This window comes from Aotus nancymaae, unplaced genomic scaffold (genome assembly GCF_030222135.1).
Source record: "Aotus nancymaae isolate 86718 unplaced genomic scaffold, 86718_ANA_hifiasm-v0.15.2.pri h1tg000032l_0, whole genome shotgun sequence".
NCBI classification, from domain to species: Eukaryota; Metazoa; Chordata; class Mammalia; order Primates; family Aotidae; genus Aotus; species Aotus nancymaae.
In genome coordinates, this window is record NW_026988445.1 from 8105763 (window position 1) to 8111793 (window position 6031).

The window sequence follows — 6031 nt, forward strand, 5'->3', positions numbered from 1 at the left end:
TTGGAGATAAGCTTTAGGGAGGAGGTCAGGAAAGGCGCATGGAACTGGGAAGGGGAAAGTGACCTGGCATCTGGTTAGAAGAATAACAACACTGGCCCTTCACAGTTTTAAAAACACTTTCACATACAGTATCTTACCTGATAGTCCCCACCTTAACCTGGAAGACAGGCAAGGGCAGATCTCACCTCTTCATTTAGAGGTAAGAAACTCAGGTCCAGAATGGTTTCACAAGTACCAAACATCACCAAGCAGCCTTAGGTGGAAGGGCAGAAACTTGAATGTAGAGTTTTGGACTCTAATTTTGCTTTCCCTACATCATGGAAGAAGTCAAAAAGAGTGTGGCATTATTTAAAACAAAAACAAAAAAAAACTGGCCCATACGTTCATGGAGGAGGAGGTGGGCTTATAAAAGAGCCCTTTCAACTAAGATGCATGAAATTTTATTTTCAGTTATTATATCAGGGCATCTGACTCTTTTCAAAATTCTTGGCTAATCAACCCTGTCTTTAAAATGCAATTGTCCATGTGTTCGTCACAGAGGTTTAATCATTTGTGAAGAATGAAACAACCCTATCTTTATCAAACGCCATTGTAATCACATTTGGGTAAACAGTCTGGAGCCATTTACATTATTCTATATGGGATAATAAGTTCAAAGTTGTAAAATCTGGAAATGTTTTACCACTAGAATGCTGCTATAGGCGTTTCCCATTTTGAACCCCAGCTGTCCTCACCCACAGTCACATCTTGCAAGGCAAGAACCTTACCTTATGATGACCCACATAGTGACCAAACCAATTCAGAATCTACCCATGTGAACCCTAAAAGGTAACCCACACCCGTTTCTTTTCTGATAGAGACACAACCCCCTTCCTATCAGTTCGGCTTCACACAAGAAACGTACTCTCTTCCTGGCTATGGTTATACGGTACTTTGTGCTCTTCCTCACAGTGGGGAAACTGGCATCAAAGAAATTCACCAGGCTGACCCTGTTTTTGTCACTGGTAGGGAAGAGGAGAGAGAGAGAGCTTTTCTTCTTAAGGCACTTGGAGATCCTAAATGCCAAAGTACCAACTATAAGATGCCACCAAAATAGAAGACATTCATGTGTATTTTTGGTAGACTCCCACGATATATTGGCAACTATAACGTTTTCTAAACTTCTAAATATATTCATGGATCTTGACTTTTTAACAGATGAAAAGACTGAGATTCACAGAAGGAGAGAAAATTCATGTGTGTTAAAACTTATGATAGGGGCCAGGCGTGTTATTTCATGCCTATAATCCCAGCACTTTGGGAGGCAGAGGTGGGTGGGTCACTTGAGGTCTGGAGTTCAAGACCAGCCTGGCCAACATAGTGAAACACCTTCTCCACTAAAAATACAAAAATTAGCTGGGCATAGTGGCATATGCCTGTAATTCCAGCTACTCAGAAGACTGAGGCAGGAGAATCACTTGAACCCACAAGGCAGAGGTTTCAGTGAGCTGAGATTGTGCCACTGCATTCCACCTGGGTGACAGAGTAAGTGAGACTCCATCTCAAAAAGAAAAACTACCTAGTACTTTGGCAGGCTGAGACAGGAGGCTCTCGAGTTCAGGAGCTTGAGACCAGCCTGGCCAACATGGCCAGGTTTGTCTCTCTACTCAAAATACAAAAATTAACCAGATGTGGTGGCGTGTGCCTGTAGTCCCAGCTACTCAGGAGGCTGAGACAGAGAACTGCTAAAATCTGGAAGGCGGGGGGTGCAGTGAGCTGAGATCGAGATCGTGCCACTGCATTCTAGCCTAGGTGACAGAGCAAGATTCCGTCTCAAGAAATAAAAATAAAAACTTGGAATGGACATTTTACATTTTCTCCATCATTTTAATAAAGGTTAAGTGATGTATCTAGAAACGCATAATTGACCAGTTAACAGATCTAGCATTTGAGGTTTTTCTAACTCCAAAGTCCATGTGCTTTCTAATACATAAGTTATTCCTAAATTTCAATCCTTCAAATACTGTCTTCATTATTTGTTCAAAAGTTGTGTACCACATACACGAGTTTTTAAGAGGGATCATGGTTTAGTGGTTATAACATAGTTCTGAAGTCAGCCCAGCTAAGTTTCAGTCCTAGTGCTGCCTGTAACCAGCTTTGTGACCTTGGCCAACTGAGCTGACCTATGCCTGTTTCCTTATGTTTAAAATGGGGTAAACAGCAGTACCTACCTCAGGGTTGTTTTCAGCATTAAGTGAATTAATATATGTAATGCATGCACTGTAGTAAGTGTTCAATCCATGCTAATTAGCATTATTTCAGAATTTTTTTAAATCAGGCTTTTGCTATGTCAGTAGCAAAAGGGGAGGTTTTTATAGCATAACTATGAAATTACAAGTTTGATGTGATAGCTATATTTCCGTAAACATTAAAATAAGTGCATAATATTCAAAGAAAAGACGTTCAGTCAGATATCACCTAAAAATCATCTCTCATACACAGGTTCTGTTTTGAGAATATGACCCCACACTAGGCTGTTTTCTACCCGTAGTGAGGGTATAGAATGTTGGATACTTAAAGCTTAAAGGTAATCACAGAGAAAGTAGTTACAAGCTTACTAGACTTATGCAAATGAGAAAAAGGAAAGAAAATCAAAGAGGAGAAATGGAATACAATGGAACAGATGCCAAAACCATTTAGCAAAGAAAAGAAAAGCCAGTTTTGGCAAGGCTCCTGTTTCCATGAACTCAGCAATCTCATGGGAAGAGCAGGTCCTGAAAGAACACAAGTAGCCTTCAGAACAGACCTAAGGCCTATCTCCTGACACTGGGGGCACAAAGAGGTCCTGTGTGATGGAACTACAATGGGGATATGAATTCAGAAAGAATCAATGCAAGATCACAGGCAAAGAATGTAAGAGAAAAAAATCTTTAGACAAACAAGTAAAACAGAAGGAAGCTAAAGGGAAATACAGTTAGCCAAGAATAAAATCAAAACACTCGTCATGTGCTACAGCTGTACAAACAGAGAAGGATACCACAGCAGAAGAGCAAGAAACACTCAAGACTCTCAAGAATAAGGTCAGGAAACTCACAGCATGAACCATGGAATCCTAGGGCGGACGTGATGGGAAGGAGATCATTCAGTCCACTTCCCTCTTTTGACAGAGAGAGAAAAGAAGGCCCAGGCTGAAAAGACATACCCAAGACTCAGAAACCAGGGGTTCTTTTCTAAAGTCAAATTACACATCCAAAATGTGACAGCAATATAGAAATTCATCCTTTTATCTGAGGAAAAAGAAGTCACCTAAATGGGCGAGAGAAACTCAAGACCTGATTCTTCAAGAGACAATCATTTAATCTTCTTTTTAAATTTTTAATTCTCAAAAAATGGAGTTCACAATAAACTTGAAAACAGGCTACACAAAAGTTGAAAGGATGAAATTAAAAGAGGAAGGAAGGAAGGAAGGAAGGAAGAGGGAAGAGGGAAGGGAGAAGAAGGAAAGGAGGGAAGGAAGGAAGGGAGGGAGGGAGGGAGGGAGGGAGGAGGACATAGGGCCATATGGTAAAAGATGTATTAAGTAGGCGAAATAAATCCAGGGCTTGTGGTACTTGTTAAGAACTTAAAAGATTAAGAAAATACTTGAGGCTTCCTAACATAATGTAAATGTTCTATTGTTCCCCAAGCCTGATTTGCAGTAAAATTTTGCATCATAGTTTTAATTTATTTGAGTCCATTCTTCCACCTATAAAGTGGATCAAACTCTGCCTGCCACCTTCCATGAGAGTTTTAGGAGATGAAAAATTATACTCTTTAGCCCCAAGTATTAATGAGGCTATAAAAACTCTTGACATAGATAGATTTTTCCCTGACTTTCACAAAATATCTTTGTTTCCTTCAATATGAAACACAGAGAAATTATTTTACATAGATAAAAAAAGCCTATAATATGGATATATAATATGGATATCAATTTAAAATATTATGATTCTTGAAATATGACTGGGGCCTGTAATCCCAGCACTTTGGGAGGCCGAGGTGGGTGGATCACTTGAGGTCAGGCGTTTAAGAACAGCCTGGGCAACATGGTGAAAACCCATCTAAAAATACAAAAATTATGGTCAAACCCCATCTCTACTAAAAATACAAAAAATTAGCTGGGCATGGTGGCGCGTGCCTGTAATCCCAGCTACTCAGGAGGCTGAGGCAGGAGAATTGCCTGAACCCAGGAGGCGGAGGTTGCGGTGAGCCGAGATCGCGCCATTGCACTCCAGCCTGGGTAACAAGAGTGAAACTCCGTCTCAAAAAATAAAAATAAAAAAAATAATAAAAAATTAGCCAGGCATGGTGGCATCCACCTGTAGTCCTAGCTACTTAGGAAGCTGAGGCAGGAGGTGGAAGTTCCTGAACCGAGATCATGCCACTGCATTCTGTAGTCTGGGTGACAGAGCAATACTCTGTCAGAAAGAAAGAAAGAGAGAAAGAGAGAGAGAGAAAAAGAAAGAGAAAGAAAGAAAGAGACAGAGAAAGAAAGAGAAAGGAAAGAGAGAAAGAGAAAGAAAGAAAAGAAAAGAAAGAAAAAAGACAGACTTGGGAGTGCATAAGAATTAAAGACAAGGCTGGAACAATATACGCTCCCCATAAGTACTATCAATTGCTAATACAATTCCACGAACAGACTCATGTTTGCCAATGAGGAAATAAGAAAATTATAATACTATGAATCAGGAATGCTTTTAGCTTCAAGTAACAGAAGACAGATTTCTAACCTATTTAATCTATTTGAGTCTATTTCTAACAATGTATTTAAAAGAGTACAAGTTTACTCTTCTCCTATAAAAAGAAGTCTAGAGCTCAGCAGCTGCTCAGTGTGGTTGCACAGATCAGCAACATCACGACCTGCATCCCTGCTATCAATTTCTTTTTTTAATTCTTTTGTCTTTTCCTTTATTTGGGTCACAAGATGGTTCTCATAGCTCTGTGCATCTAATCTGCATTCAAGTGAAAAAGAAGAGAGAAAGAAAAATAAGAGTTATAGCTCTTCTTTTTGTGAGAAAAAAATGAAAGGCTTCCCAGCAGTCTTTCTTTCCCAACCCACAAAATTCCTGCACTCCGGCCATCAGCCGAAACAGCCATATGGGAATCCCAAACTGCAGGTGAGGCTGGGACAATAAGCAGGTGGCATTTCCAGCCTTTACAGCGGAGGCAGAAGGAGAAAAGGAAATCGAGAACAGGTATCTAAGTAGCCCAAAAACAAATGTTATAGTTAAATATTTCAGCTCAGCCCAAACTACTTTTTCATTCAAGTGAGGGCTGCCATTCTCTAAATTTAAATGAGGTTAACATGGCAAATATGGCAAATTTGCTTATTCTTTTGTACTTGTGCCTATTTTTTGTTGTCGTTTTGCATTCTTTTGATGTTATTACTATTCATTCATAAAACAGAACACTCTCCCCAAACATTAGTGTTGGGTATCTAAAAGTTCCCAGATAAGAGAACTTCGTGGTGTGGAAGTAGAAGAGGACTTAAAACCTTATTTTTATGACATTTCAATTGAAGGCAAAGGTGAGAACGAAAGGCCTAGTAAATATTTTATATCCACTAAAATAAATGAACAAAGTGCAAAATAGCAATGATAGTAATAATAGTTATACATTGTAAATAAGTAATAAAGGTGCTATATTTTTGTCATGCTATCATGATCTCCCTAATTTTGAAAACAAGTTTGTTGGTCCGTTTTGAATTGTTTTCTTAAACAGATAGTCCTCATATCACAATGCACTTTTTTTTTCTGAGCCAAATGTTGAGTGCTTTTCCAAGGTTAACACATGGTTGTGTTAACTCCTGACTTCTAGGACTCACCATTCAGTCTCACCCCAGGCCACACATCTAGCCTTCTATCTATCCCCTTAGCCCTTCTCCTGGACTCTGCATTCCAAAGCCTCTGATCTTGCCTAGTCCTGGCTCTTCTCAGCCACATGCAGTTCCAAGGCCAAGGTTTCATTTCCCTCATTTGCTTTTATCTTTCCTAAGACGTCCATGCAAAGGGCT